The sequence below is a fragment of the Misgurnus anguillicaudatus genome, chromosome 3 (assembly GCF_027580225.2).
Source record: "Misgurnus anguillicaudatus chromosome 3, ASM2758022v2, whole genome shotgun sequence".
Lineage (NCBI taxonomy): Eukaryota > Metazoa > Chordata > Actinopteri > Cypriniformes > Cobitidae > Misgurnus > Misgurnus anguillicaudatus.
In genome coordinates, this window is record NC_073339.2 from 6720214 (window position 1) to 6736735 (window position 16522).

At 36.4% G+C, this 16522-nt stretch overlaps 1 long non-coding RNA gene across 2 annotated transcripts; it reads left to right on the forward strand.

Annotated features, from left to right (window-relative positions):
* The first annotated feature begins 1404 nt into the window (after nt 1-1404).
* LOC141358793 (uncharacterized) lies at nt 1405-14937 on the forward strand. Of its 2 annotated transcripts, XR_012365217.1 has the most exons (6): nt 1405-1993; nt 3213-3393; nt 4138-4299; nt 4395-4446; nt 12247-12341; nt 14684-14937. It is a non-coding gene; the product is annotated as an uncharacterized lncRNA (long non-coding RNA). The 2 variants fall into 2 exon arrangements; XR_012365216.1 differs by lacking the exon at nt 12247-12341 and having other exon boundaries at nt 1413-1993.
* Nucleotides 14938-16522: the final 1585 nt, after the last annotated feature.

The window sequence follows — 16522 nt, forward strand, 5'->3', positions numbered from 1 at the left end:
TTGCTTGATCGAGCAGTACTGACCAAACATATCGAAGTTTATTAAAATCTCGACAGAAAATACAAAAACAACCTCCAATACATTAACTCAAATACAGCGGGATAGGACGCGTGCCTGCAAAGATGGCGGATTACACATAATCCAACACATCGTGACGTCAACTCCACATTCCCTATTAACGTTTTTTTTTAACGCAATTCTGCGATGACGTCACGTTGGGGAAAAGTGGAGAAAGACTCAGCCAGAGCCATAGAGATAGATGAGACATTTATTGCTGTTTAATACTTACGTATATAATTTGGAAATCATATATACATCGTAGGAAATATATAATGTGTTATACTGCAAAGTTACCTTGCTAATTATTATTTATGATATATGTGGAGATAAATAAAACTTCGCAAATCTGCTGATTTGATCCATTCATGTCCTGACCACCAGGCTAGAGATTTTTAAACATCCTTAATCCACACTTACTAGTCTATCAAATAATATCTTAAATATATTGTTTTGTGAAATAAAAGGATGCTTTGTTATATTGTTTATGCGATTATAAGGAATCACACGATCATTTTATACGCAGCAGCAGTCAGCAGCTGCAGCACACTCGGATCCGACCGCATACATACTGTAATAAACAGGCGTTCGGCGGCTTTTTACATCACGACAGGCTATGCCATTTGAGGAGGAACCGCTCATTGATCACCGTATTTTTATAAATCCTGTACATGTTTGGACCTGCCGAACAGGTTGAGCACTTTTATATACTTTATTGAGCAGAGAGGCTGCCTGCACAGTTTGACCAGCGGGCTGCGGGAACCGGCGCACATCACGCCGCCAGACGGTGTTGCTAATATAACTCGAAATGTATAACTATTATCAGATCGGCCCGTGAAAGTCCCGACTCTCTCGATTGCCATTCCGTTACTGGCTGTAAGAAAGTGAGTGCGTTTGGGTCGCTGGTTCCCGCGAACAGACGTGACGTGCTTCACTCACCTTCCAGGATTAGAGACATCCCACCTAACAGGGAACGTTCCCACAACTTTCGCTAACGTTCTTTAAAGGTTGTGTAAATGTTAGGACAAAACGTTATTTAAATAATGTTTTTAGAACGTTTTTAGAACGTTATAAGTAAGAATTTACGTTCTGGGAATGTTGGGGAAAAACGTTCTTAGAACAATGTTCTTGGAACGTCCTAATGACGTTATTCATACTTGATGAACGTTCTCATAAAGACGAGAGAAAACGTTCTTAGAACAATGTTCTTGGAACGTCCTAATGACGTTATTCATACTTGATGAACGTTCTCATAATGACGAGCTTGTTCTTTGTGTGTGTGTGTGTGTGTGTGTGTGTGTGTTTGTGTACCTGGTAATTGTCCCCACAAAGATAGGAATACCAGTATTTTTGTGACCTTGTGGGGACATTTTGACGACCCCATGAGGAAACAAGCTTATAAATCAAACAGAATGATGTTTCTTGTGAATGTGAAGTAGTAGAAGGGTTTCTTTGATGGTTGGGGTTAGGGAATGGGGTAGGTAAGGGGAATAGAATATACGGTTTGTATGGTATAAAATGCATTACGTCTATGGAATGTCCCCACAAAACATGGAAACCAGAGTGTGTGTGTGTGTGTGTGTGTGTGTCTGTGTGTCCGTGTGTGCGTGTGTTGTAATTGTGCTTCTATTCTTTTGCTGTTGTGATAATATTTAAAAAAGAATATTACACCTGTACTTCTGCAATTATATCCTTATTTATGTATTTATTTATTGGCAAAACAATTACAAAAATCAAATAAAAAGTTATTTATTGCATTTGAAGCTTGATGCGTATATAAATAATTAAATAGCTATCTGGTCAACTCCTGGTAAAAAAAAACTCCTGGTTATGTTACTGTGCAACCCTCCGAGGTTTATCTGATCGCCATTTGCGCATGCGCACAAAACAACAAAAAGGTCTTGGAAACAGCAACAGCAGAACACTTCTAGAAAAGGTATAGTGGCAATGATTTTTCTTCTTATAGAATATTAAGTGTTAGCTTTGTTTAATTACCTTTATTTCAATTGTGTCACCTTATAATTTATATCACACGGATTATTTAAGGTAGAGCATTTCAATAAAGTAAAATACAAAAATGTAATATATGGCCATATATGTACTTATATTTTACATAGTATGACATATATCTATACATATATTTGACTTATCTGAGAACACAATATATGCCTGCAACATATATGTACATTTATATGTCCAAACATGTGAAAAAATATTTGGTTCCATCAATATATGATACCATATATCTGCATATATTACAGTATAGTATTGGTTTCTCACATATCTGGACAACATTAATTATAAATATGTCACATACATACTTGTTTTCCATATATATATACATATATTTGACTTATCTGAGAACACAATATATGCCTGCAACATATATTAACATGTCCAAACATGTGAAAAAAATATTTGGTGTCATCAATATATGATACCATATATCTGCATATATTACAGTATAGTATTGGTTTCTCGCATATATGGACAACATTAATTCTAAATATGTGACATACATATTTGTTTTCCACATATTTAATAAATGTATGTAAACATACATGCATGTGATACTGATGCATTTTTAAAGCTGTGGCATATGGTTATGGTACTTTGTGGATGTATTTGTCAAAAATGACAAAGAAAACACTGCATTATTGTATTAAAAATGCTATATTATGAAGTCCTGTTAGTTTTGTGATCTAAAGACCCCCCCCAGGATCACCATCAGACAGGTTTTTGCTTTTATACAGCAAGTAAAAATTATCTGGTCAGATCATCTTTAAATATGTAAGTGAGTGTTCAAGAAGATTTGAAATGTATGATCATTATGGGGAATCAACAGCTATTTTAATTACTTTGAACAAAAATGACTGCATTAGTTTACCATCATCAGAAAACTGCCAACTAAGTCTGTGTATATTAACAAACAGTGAAAAGTTGATACTGATTATTATTAATAATCACAAATCAATTACATTATTATTTTTATTTATTTTATTTGTGCAGGGATTGGTAAAGTTAATAAATAAATAAATAACCTAATGTTATTTTGTGGTTGCTTTTATATCTTTTAGTATAGTGTTTGTTTAGCGAATTTTTATTATTATTATTATTAAATCGTGTTAATGTATTGCTTTATTAATAATAAATAGTCAAAAGAACATAGAATTTCCTCCACTGCCTATTGAATGCGCCACACCCAGTCCAGTAGGAGGCGCTAATGACCCTTCAGTTGCCAACCGCCACTCAGGCCAAAAGCGCAGAAGAACAAAATAACCGGGAAAATCTGACAGGACTGAGAGAAGAGTATAACAGCACAGCGGGGTTTCAGAAGTAAGTTTAAAATATTTAATATATTTTGCACAAGTTTCTTGCTGTCTAGTTTGTTACAGCCTAATTAGTCATTACTGTTAGGGGAGGTTTGCAAGTTTTTGTCGTAGTAATCGTGTAGCTTGCGGTTTACTATGGTTTCATACTTAATTTTTCTTGGGTGTTTTTGTAAGTACGTCTTAATTAAATGTTATTGCACAATGCACAAAACTGTTCAGAATCTTTCAGTTTATATTATTCTGGTTAACCTAATGAATCATGTTCTTAAAGGAACAGTGATTAATAAGGCACTTACTTATGCAGTTAATTCATAATTTACAAAATACGATTTGTTTAAAAAAGGCAATACATTTATGTTGCCTAACAGTCACTTGAGAAATAATTCTAGAAAAATAACGTGTACAGACATTTTCACAGACATTGTTAATGTAACTGTTACATCTGTATGTAAATTATATAGATAAAAGCAGCATTCTGGCAACAGGTGGTGTGCTTTAGTTAATATATTTAAAAGGTTCATATCTAATGCATTTTGACATCCCTTATATTTATCTTTATGTAAGAGTTATACTTTTATTTTAGTGAGAGGGTTATGTTTCAGTGTTTAAGCAGACATTGCAAGCAGGCCAAGCACTTATGCCTGACATGGCTGGAGTCAATACTACCTCACCAAAATTACAACTAATGTTTGGCTCAAACCTTGCCTAATCGCAGTGTTTTTCCCTTTTATTATTTCTCTTTTTGTAGGCCCATCAGAGTGAATTTCTGAGTTCTTTCACATATGCTGTATGGTAAGAGTGAATTTCTGCCAGTTGATACCGGTGACAGGTGTTAATTAAGTTTATCTTTGTATTTTTTATTAAAGGTCAGCGAATGGATGGATTATCCAGTCACGGTACATAATGAAAGGTAAATGGCAATTAATTAAGTAATGTACTAAATGTATAAACTGTAGTGTATTCAGTAGCTACTAATCACATTACCTCTATCACTCTCTCTAAAAGACTTGACTGAGTTAGAAGAAGCTGAGCGACTCTTCAGAGTGAAGATGTTATGGTAATGTAAATCTTACTATTTTATATTGTAGTTATATGTAATATATCAGAGACAGCACGTCATTTTAACCCTGTTTTATGGTTAAAGGGGTTTTGCACCCTAAAGGCGCTTTTCCATTGCATAGTACCCTACAGGTAAGGTCGAGTCAGCTTACTTTACTTTGGCTTGGTTAGCTTTTCCATTGAGTTTAGCAACACTTCAGAGTGGGAGGGATTATAGGGGTGTCAAATGTATATAGCACGACATTCGTTGCTCGACTTATCGAGGCTGTTTTCTAAGATGGCTCCTGTCTGTATATGCGTAATGTACTGTCTTTATAAAGGATCTTCTTATTAGGGCTGTCACTTTTGAGAAAAATCAAGCACACACATCCCGCGCTTGAGCGTGTTTCTGAAAAGTAATTGTCACTGACAACAAGCACATATACATAACCTATGTATGCGCGCGTGCATATACATTAACCCTGCGCGTGCTGTTTGCTTGACCGTTTTTAATGATAGAGCACACAAACCATTGATATTTGAGAAATAAAACTTACCGCTGAGTTAAGCAGATCTTACTTCACTCGTCTATGTGACATGTGACAGTCAGCACGTGATCATTTTAAATCAGTTTACAAGACAAATGCTGTTGTTGTTTAATATAAAGTTTACATCAGGGCTTTGAACCTGAATTTTTTTCCCAATTGGTTCGTTCCGAACAGAAACAGTATTTTAAAGTTTCCGTTTTTTGGTTCAACCCTAAAGTTGACGTTCCTGAACCGGTTTGAACAAAAAATAAAGTTCCCGAACCGGTTAATAACGTTCCATGTCAGCTGTGGGACATAAAAATAAGTAGGCTGATCATTAGGACATTATTGTTTTCGCCAAATGTATTTTATACATCAAGAGTTCAGATCTTTGAAGGGCAAATGGACAATCATGTTTGACTGGAGTTAGGGCTGTCACTTTTGAGAGAAATCAAATTCGAACGGATATCGAATATCATGCAATGTATCCGAATATATTTGAATATCTAGGTGCCCCCCGCGGGCATAAAAAAAAAAACACCATAATGGAGATTCAATCACAAATTTATTAACAGTGACAGTCATAAACAGGACTGTCTGAATTATTATTTTTTACTTTTAAAACAGCAGGTTATCAACTTATGAATAACAACTTGTATGAAAAAAAACTATTCAGAACAGGTACAGACAATAACTTAAACTGCAGCAGGAAGCCCAAACGAAATTCGCGCCCGCAGATTTCGGCGGAAAACTCTGCGGATTTAATGCTCATCATTGATGCGCGTCATTGACAAGCAAACATATCCCGCGCTTGAGCGTGTTTGTGAGAAGCAATATCTTTGACAACAAGCACACATACATAGCCTATCCCACGCGTTTGTGAGCCGTCATTGACAAGTACATTAACCCTGCGCGTGCTGTTTGCTTGACCGGTTTTAATGATAGTGCACAAACCCTTTGATATTTGAGAAAAAATTTAACTTACCGCTAAGTTAAGCAGATCTCACTTGACTTGACTAGACTTGTTGTCTATGTGACGCGTGACAGTCAGCACATAATCATTTCAAATCCGTTTACAAGACAAATGCTGTTGTTGTTTAATATAAAGTTTACATTGCGTTGTAAAAATGATGAAATTATCTTCATACATGCTAATTTCATAATGTGAACGTATTAGCACAAGCTTTTTACTCTGCTATAATATTTAATATTAACAATAAAATGTCATTTTATATACAAACTATAATTCTATATTGACATGCACATGAGGTTCATGTTGGTCCAATTTGATTCCCTCTCTTGCGCACAGTTGCCGTCGTCGGTCCCACTCTCAGCCTCCTTCCTATTACGAGGTGTTACTTAAAAAAATGCGCTACACATGGTATTTTAAAAACCAGATGGTTTATTTATTGTTCGAATACGGATATTTCATGTCATGTTCGAATGCATATTCGAATATCGAATAAAAAGTGACAGCCCTAATTGGAGTTGGGCCGGATACATTCAAATGCATGTGCTTCTGTGTGTACAGAATTTTTTTTATTTTAGCGCCTTTTTGCGGTTAAATTGTTTAAAATCACTTAAGTGTTAACATTTGCAAGCCTTTGAAACACGTGCAAATAATCAACTTTCACCCTATTTAAATTTGCATATTAATCCGCAAATCGCATGCGAGCTGAACTGTGGGTCGTGATCTGTATAGATCACTGACCAACTGCGATCCGTTACACCACTAATTAGTATTAAAAATAAACAAAAAAACATCTTGAGATACTTGAGAGCCTACAATATTTACCTCTTATGATTGAGCATTAGAGACTTGGGCTTGAGTAGGCTACCTGCTGGTGGCAAGCTTCTCATTTCTCTGAGCCAACAATGACCGGAAGTGAACTTCACAGAGTCAAATTGCACAGAAATCTTGTCAAAGAACTAAAAAAATAACGTTATTAACCGGTTACCATTATTTTCAATTAACGGTTCTGTTCTGGGGCCGTATTCACAAAGAATTTTAAGGCTAAAAGTAGCTCCTAACTGGCGAATTTAGGAGCAACTCCTTAAAATAATGGGCGTGTCACTCCTAACTTTAGGACTCCTAATTTTTTTCACTAAAAGTAATTCACGAAGCATTTTAGCCCTAAAAGTAGCACCTAAGTCTGGGACAGCTTAAAAGAAGTCGAGAGGACTCCTAACTCACTGAGACCTATTCACAAAGGATCTTAAAATGCCTTAGGTGCTGATCCTCCTTAACATGGACAGTTTCACCAACTCAAAAGCATTGCCTATACTTAAAAGCACCCTTTAATGTAAACATATTGTTTATGACATTTGTTTCATAATTCATTCATGACAAGCAGGAAGTTTTTAGATTTACATGAAACAATAATGATATTAAATATTTAATATTGTATGCCAACCTGTTGCCATGCTTGCCCGTTTAAAGGCTGCAATCTCAACCCTTGACTGCGATTGTAATGCATACCACCGCCTCTCGCAGTCGTCCGGGGTCCGCGACACAAGCGGGAATGCTGCATTGATCTGCAAACAAATCCTCTCCCAGTGATACGCGGGGTTGATCCGAAATGAGCGGGTGCCTGCGGTCATCCAAAAATATTTTTTCATGATATTCGGGTCGCGGTCGGTCGGGTCATTTGAAATAAAAATGCCAGTTAACTATTTTAAACAATAACTACTTTTTAAAAAATGCGGGCCAGGGAGCCGGTCCGGTATATTTATTTTTTATGTTTTGCGGTCCGAGTTGCGGGCGGTTAGTTGAAAACGTTAGTCGGGTGCCGGTTGTTTTGTACATTGACCCGCGCATCACTGTCTCCCAAGCTTAGTTTTGCTTGATATCTCAGTGCCGAATTTCCCTTTTATTATGTTTCTTTTTTCCAGCACCAACTGGGACAGCAGCAGTAACTGATCCTGCATCCAGTTGGGCTTTCTTTTCCGTTTTGGCGAGTTCATAATCCACCGTCAACTATTTAATACATTATGCTTCTTCAATATGGGCAACATATCTTGCTTTAAGTAGTCTATTTAGGCTAATAGGATGTAAATTAATCAATGTTAATGCAATGTCGTTTTTTATTATTAGGGAAATGGCGGTTTTTATTTGGGTATTTAATTTCATTCACGACTTTTCTTTTATATATGCATTTCGATGGCATTACTATTATTATTTTGTGTAGGACACAGACATATTTCGATGTAATTCCATTATTTGGTGCGTCTGTGTTATGTTCTGCATGACAGCCCTGTCATCTAACAACCAATCACCGTGGTCATTGCGAGGCAGCTCGTGCATGAGAATTGACGTCATCCGTAGCAACGAAGACTCACTCTTAGTTTAAGAGTTATATTTTTTCCTTACTAAAAGTAGGTCTGAAAGGCGTTGTGAATAACTTTTAAGAGAGAACTCCTAGCTAAAATCTTTTAGTGCGATTTAGGAGTACTCTTAGTGGTAAGATAAAATTCTTTGTGAATACGGCCCCTGGAACATATATTTTTGGAAAGTTTCTGGTTTCGTTTCTGTTCCTTGCAAAACATCAAAAGTTTCTGGTTTTCGTTCCTTGAACCGGTTCAAAGCCTTGGTTTATATTGCGTTGTAAAAAAGATGATGAAATTCTTCATACATGCTAATTTCACAACAAAAATGTATTAAAGGGATACTCCACTTCTCTTTTTGAAAATATGCTCACTTTCCAGCTCCCCTAGAGTTAAATATTTGATCCAATCCATTGAATCTGATTAGACCATTAGCATTGTGCTAAAAAATAACCAAAGAGTTTCAATATTTTTCCTATTTAAAACTTGACTCTTCTGTAATTACATTGTGTATTAAGACCGACGGAAATTAGAAGTTGTGGTTTTCTGGGCAGATATGGTTGGGACTATGCTCTCATTCTGGCGTGGTGATCAGTGGCTTTGCTGCTGTGGCATGGCTGCAGCAGGCGTAGTGATATTGCCCACTGCCCGAAAATAGTCCCCTGCCATTGAAAGTAACCAAGGGGACTATTTTCGGGCAGTGTGTGGTATCACTGCGCCTGCTGCAGCCATGTTGCATCGGCGGAGTCACTGATTATTGTGCCAGTTTGAGAGTATATGAAGAGTTTGGTTCCAAAACGCGATAAACGCCATTTTTGAAAAAAATGAGTTACTGCCAAAATCAGTATTATATCAGGTCAGTAGTTAAAAGTAAATAATTAATTTTACGCAAAATCCAATACCCGCCGTGATATTCTGTCATCTTTTCTCCCTTTTTTCCCAAAATGCGACAAACGCCACTCCTCATTTTTTACAGAACGCAATAAATCCATTTCTGATATTACAGCGGACCATTCACGCAATGTAAACAAACAATGGCGGCGCGCTGAGTACACGGAATCCTAATTTTCCTCATCTACTTTGTACTTCGTGATCAACAAACAAAACAAAATAATACTTTAATAGCATTGCCAAACCTGTGATGGTTTTCTGTGACGGGAAAGAAACGTACGCCATCAACATCTAATAATTTCCGCGAGAGGCACTCGGTTGCTTGTTCTCCAGACAGCATCAAGCTTCTCATGCTAAAACATTGTGTTCTTAATATAACAAAGTAAGTGTTTTGGTTAATGCCATTAATGTTTATTTTTTAATCATTGTATACCACTAGTCAACTAAATAAATATAAAATGGTAAAGATGAATGCACATTTATACATTGATTTAATAGATTTATAGCATTTTGAAATAAAAAACTGTCATGGATTTATTGCATTTTGTGGAAAAAAGAATTCGTTTTTATAATAAATCTTTGAAAATCAAGTTATGGATTTGAATTTTTTATGTTTTTATAACCTAAAGATGCTATGTGAAAGTTTGTAACAGAAAAGAGTGGTTTTCATCTTGTCACTTTCTTGGTATAGAAAACACGTTTTTACCGAAATTTGTCAAAATGGATTTATTGCGTTTTGGAACCAAACTCTTCGTATTTTCTCGGTAAGAATCAAATGTTTAACTGAAAAGCTGAAAAGTTAGCATATAAAAGAAAAAGTGGAATGTCCCTTTAACACAAGCTTTTTATTCTACTATAACACTATAAACAATAATATATGTAATTTTATATACAAACTATAATTCTATCTATCTGGTTCGTGTTGGTCCAATTTAATTCAGAGCACTTGTTTGGTTTGGTGTTTTCATTTTCATTGTAAGCCTTTAAAAAGTAATTATTTTAGATGCAATATTTACGGCTTAAATTCTCTTATATATTTTTTTAAATATTTAAAATCATTCCGCAGAATTATCCAAAAATTTTCCACAGAAAAAGCAAAAAAAGTTTGCATACCGACTTACACTGTTCTCTTTGCTTTTTAATTTTAATGAAACACAGCTGACTAAAACATAAAGGATTTAAAATATTCAATACTGTCCCTTTTGTTAGTCGCCACCTGTACGCCTCTAGTGGACATTTAATCTAAAGCTGCAACGATTTGTACCCGGAGTAACTTATTTCAGGGTATGCAGAAATTTAGGCATAGGCATGTATCACGAGTGAGCCTGGGTTGCTCTAAAGCCTATGTTATAGTTGTGCGTAAGGTCTACACCGTAGCCATGCTGTAGGTTATCTGTAGCCTGATGTGCACCTCACCAAAATGTTAACAGCGCGTCAGTTCTACGCGGACCGCAAGCACTGTGATTGATCCACTACAACCCCTCCTGTCAGATATAAAAAACATGTGTCGTAGGCATTTCCGTTTGCGACGGTGAGAAAAAAGATTGGCCAAGTTGAGGAGTGTTTTAACTCAAACTGCACCAAAAGTTGCCTATTTTTTTCCATCACTGCTGGTCTTCTCAAAACATACACAACAAGCTGCGTCTTCTTTTTCGTTTGTGAGTTAACTGAGTAAGCTGCTTCTTTTGCGGTTGAGATGCTTCTGTGGTTTTAGCGAGGATACTGCCCACCAGGAATCTGTGCTTGTGTTTGCGCGTCGACGCAGATTTATATATGAAAACCAACTAGGGCTGGGACAACGCGTCGACGTAATCAACGACGTCGACGCAAAAAATAAGTTGACGCAAAATATGCGCGTCGATTCATCAGACCCAAAAAGGTGGCGCCGTAGAATAGTAGCAACGCGAGTGGCTTCAGTCCATGCCGGTTTCACACAGCAAGTGTGAGCAGTACGTGCGGGCGCGTGCTTTTTTCAGCGCCCATGTTAACAAGCATGCACCCTGCTGCATGAGCAGCGCGAGCTCGCAGCTCTGTAGCAACAGTGCTGCAATCGTTTCTGCGTGGGTTCTGCTGCGCTGGTCACGCTCAATTAAAGTGAAAGTGCTTTGTTTATGGTTTAAATGCTCGTGGATTGACGCGAAAAAGTGTCATTTTTACCATAAAATCATGAATGTGATGCCAAGTGTGTTTTAACAATCATGATTTTGAGCAATTTAACAGAAAGCAATGAAATATGTCACTGTTGCCAGAAGACTGCGCTTTCATTCACTCTCTGTCCAGCAGTAAATGAGTCCTAATCTATCTTAACAAACTTAAGAGAAAGAGATTTAATAATATATGTGCTTCTTAAGTCTATAATTGTGTTTATATCTGTCATTAAATGGACTAGAAAAGCACGAAAACAATGTGGATTAAACAAATAAAAGTTATAAAAGTTACACTGACCATCAAAAGGCACATTAAAGAGGTTTTGCTCATAAATGCATGTAAAATAAAGTAATTTGAACTTGAGATTTTTATACTGTTACTAAACTGCACAGTATGAGCTGCAAATGCTTTACTGAATGCTACCTCTGACTAAGAATGCATTATTTTGCACTTGTATAGTCTTTTTTTTATTTTGAAATTTTAAGAGCAATGAACATATATTGAAATGTTTACATTCAGATATGTAAATCAACATGTATAAATTGCTATTAGTTAATTAATGGGGAGATAATCGAGAATCGAATCGAAGTCGACTCGGACAGATAAAATGAATCGTTCGATTAATCGATGCATAGGAAAAAATAATCGCTAGATCGTTTAAAAAATAATCGTGTATCCCAGCCCTAAAACCAACACATAGCTAATGCTGAAGGACCTACGCACAACTATAATTAGCCCTCAAGCATCACCTATTCTTTTAAGAAATGTTTCTTTAAAGGGATCATGACAAATATTTTGTTCTTTGAGGTCCACATTATTTTTGCCCAAAAATTTCCACAAGTTTTCACAAAATAAGGAGATTGTAAAGAAATGCTAGTTTTTTTATGCTTGTTACTTAAATGTTACTTATTTTATGCAAAACTTTTTAGAGGCCTGCCAAAAGATCCACCCAAAAGTGCCAGTTAAGGTGTAAGAAGAGTGCATTGCAGACACCTTGAAGTACGTTCCTTATCGTGATTCAAGAGTGAGTCACCCCCCAGAATTATGACAGAATTATAAAAAAAGTTATACATTTTTTTTTAATAATAACACATTAGTTAAATCAAAGATGCAAAAATGCATAACAAAAATACAGTTTTATTTCAGTTTACAAAAACGAGATGACTGAAAGTGCATATTCGTTATTTTAAAAAGGAACAATGTTTTGTTTTTATTGTGAGTGTACACACTGTTGAATGTCTTAATCCTATCCATGTGACCAAAAATAAGTATTTAAGCAGTGGCGACCGGTGACTTCTCTTCTAAAATATGTGTTTGTTACGTTATGTGAACCATGTGCATCATGCGTTTTGTTAAAATAAGTGCCTCCTGCACACACGTCGAAACGCTTACTTAAAGGAATAGTCTACTCATTTTCAATATTAAAATATGTTATTACCTTAACTAAGAATTGTTGATACATACCTCTATCATCTGTGTGCGTGCACATAAGCGCTGGAGCGCGCTACGACGCTTCGATAGCATTTAGCTTAGCCCCATTCATTCAATGGTACCATTTAGAGATAAAGTTAGAAGTGACCAAACACATCAACGTTTTTCCTATTTAAGACGAGTAGTTATACGAGCAAGTTTGGTGGTACAAAATAAAATGTAGCGCTTTTCTAAGCGGATTTAAAAGAGTAACTATATTGTATGGCGTAATAACACTTATGGGAGTACTTCGACTCGGCGCAGTAACACCCTCCCTCTCCCATTATGAGAGGGAGAAGGGGAGCGGACTTTTCAGGCGAGTCGAAGTCTGATCGTAACCGTCTGATCGCGCGAGAACTGACCCGAGATTCTCACTCAGAGCCAGAAACATTGCAAACTCGAGAGACCTGCTGATCCGCGAGAGCCGCAAACTGACCTGAGATTCTCACTCGGAGCCGGAAACAATACGGACTCAAGAGACCTGTGAATCTGCTCTGACTCGAGAATCTCTCAACTCGTAACCGGCTGATCCGCACAAACTGTCTCTCAAATCAGAGCCGGAAACACTGCAGATTCGCAGATCTGCCGGAAAGATTGTATACTCGATACAAATACATAACTAAAATGTAAGTACTCTGAAAAAGAGAGTATAAAACTCGAGTGTCTGTAGACCTCTCACGACCGCCCCAAACACAGCTAATTACTTCCATTCGGGATGAAACAAATGATTAGCTTGCGCGAATATCACTCTTTCTCACGACCATGTCACCACCCGTTGCTATGGGATCTGCCCAGACATGCGCACACCCGATTGATTTGAACGTGCATGAGGCACTCTAGAAAGAGCACAAGCATGGCAGAGAAAGAGCATTCAGAACTCTCAGAAAGTGAATTCAGAACTCACAGTACCTGCATATCCAGTCAGCGAAGGCAAACAAGGCAAAAAGGGAATAAACGAAGCAATCAAACAAGAGTAAATATCACGTGGCTTTTCCTCGAGTCGACGAAGCGACGTAGCGGTATTGTCTGTGGAGTGTAGTCCTCATCAGAGTCAACAATGCTTTCATCACGGAAACTCTTCCATGCAAAACACTGGCTTAATAGTGAGTACTAGAAGGCATCCTATCTGTTTATATTCCTAGTGATAAAGTTAGGTGTATTATTACATGTGATTGTGACATGATGTTATTACATGCACCGCGCTCCTTCCTCTCCGCTTGTCTGAGGTAAATCCTTCTCCCAGCAAAGCTGTCGGTGTCACGCGTTCATGTGTTTTGGGGGCGTGGCTTTAGAAGAAACCCAGAAGGGAGGGGTGGAGTGAATGGAAAAATGAGCTGTGTCTAAAACAGTGGTGAGAGGTCCACAGACACTCGATTCCCACACTCTCCTTTTCAGAGTACTCAAATTTCACCCATGTATTGATGTATAAAGACAGTTTAAACAAATTTATAAAAAAGTTTTTTTTAGATAATTCCTGCCTATCCTGCCTTTAACAAAGATACTGGAACAGGAGCTAACTATAAAGCCTTGCTTGCATAATAAATTATAGATTAGCAAATTGTTTCATTGTAAAGATGAAAACATTTGCATTTGTGTTCACTGACAGATGTACGTTTCTCTTGTTTAAAGGAAATTCATTTTGGTTAGATGTTTATTTGTCATTTTTAATGAATGCCATAAAAATCTGTTTTAATTTGTAATTGTGTAAATGTAAAAAAAATTATTACAGTTTTATAGCTACTTACATTTTATAAAATATATTGTTTCTGAATACCAGAAAACTTGAAAAGATTAGCTAATATTTTATAGTTTATAATAGCTGTTTTGATTTAAGATTTTATATTTGTCGTACTAATTGCACTGTATCTAATAAATTTTATTCTATTTACTTTACAGATGGGGCATGAAGACACAGGCCATGGACAGTGCTAGTTTTCAGCACTCACATCCCACACACACACAAATTTATAAAGTTCTCACTGATTCAATGTTTTTATTAAAGCTAGTTATGTTTTGCTGTCAATTTATATTTTATTGTCGTAAGTATTATGTTATTAAGTATTATGTTACATTTTATATCATTTTGATCTGTTAATGAGTTACGTTGCACCTGGAATGTTATCATTTAATAAAATTATGTTAAAAGAGAATGAAGGATCACTGCTAAGCTCAAAAAACATTTTTTTATCTAAACTTTGTAATGTTCCAAATAAATGTTCTCAGAACGTTGTATTTTTAAAAAGAAATGTTGGTAGCAAGAACGTTGTGGGAGCAATGTTAAGCAAACTGGACATTTTAACGTTCCAAATGAATGTTTGTAGAATGTTATATTTTTAATTAGATTTAGGTGGTAAGAACGTTGTAGGAACGTTATGCTAACCATAAAATAACGTTCTAGCAACGTTAAGCAAACTGGACATTTCAACGTTCTTAGAACGTTCCAAACAAACGTTTGTGGGACGTTATATTTTTAATTAAATTTAGGTGGTAAGAACGTTGTAGGAACGTTATGCTAACCATAAAATAACGTTCTAGCAACGTTAAGCAAACTGGACATTTTAACGTTCTTAGAACGTTCCAAGTGAACGTTTGTAGAACGTTATATTTTTTGTGAAATTTAGGTTGTAAGAACGTTGTAGGAACGTTATGCTAACCATAAAATAACGTTCTAGCAACGTTAAGCAAACTGGACATTTTAACGTTTTTGGAACATTCCAAATAACGTTCCCACAACCAAAACGGAACGTTAGGAAAACGTTCTCAGAACATAAATTTGTTAGCTGGGATATCAGTCGAACCAATAGAGCGGCAAGATACTGACAAAGGATTATTATTAACCAATCAGACGTGGGTTAGTAGATCAGCTGTTACACGGATTCAGACACGAGCTGCAGCGGAATTGACCATCGCCAAGGACATTCTTTGTGTGATTGTAAGTATTCATTTGATTTAATTGATATCTATTTAAAATGTTTGTTGTGTACATTGGTTTGTTCAAACGTATGTATGCGTCTCGTTAGTGTTGTTTTACGTAGGCGTAGACTAACGTTAACCGTTCCGTACAACAACGATGTTCCGTGCATATTAACTTTTACCGCCGATCGGTCATGCACAAAATTTGTATATGTGTCGTCTTCATTTCTCTTACATCTCCGTTTAAGAGAGACACACCCCAGCCGAATGTTCTAGTAATATTTCATAAAGTTTGCGCCCACTGCGCTTTAAAATGACCGGTGGGCAAGCCACACTTCGACAGCTGCTGGGTGTGTAGACAACTAGAGCAGCGAAAATGTACATTTTTATATAATTTATGCTTCACAGTATTATAGTTTTTATAAGCTGCAATGTTTACAGTCAAAGTTCACGTTGTTAACAGCCTCTCCTCAATGACTGTTTTGCCGAAGTGCTTGTAACGTTACCCATGTGTGTTAATGTTCTTGTGTTTTTGTGTGGTGAGGTACCGGGTATAATCTCGATAGCACCCTTACGAAAATTAACCATGGTTTTATTGTGGTAAAAGTGTAGTAACCAATGTATTTTGTTGTATTGATTACTATCAGCAAAACTGTGGTTTTACTACACTAACCACGATTTAACTATAAAACCATAGTTGTCAAAACAATAGTTATTTTGTGATTACCATGGTTTTACTACAGTAACCATTTTTTTAACTGTAGAAAAACAATGGTTAATTTTTGTAGGGGCAGGTGAAGTGATACCTTGTTTTATATTGTT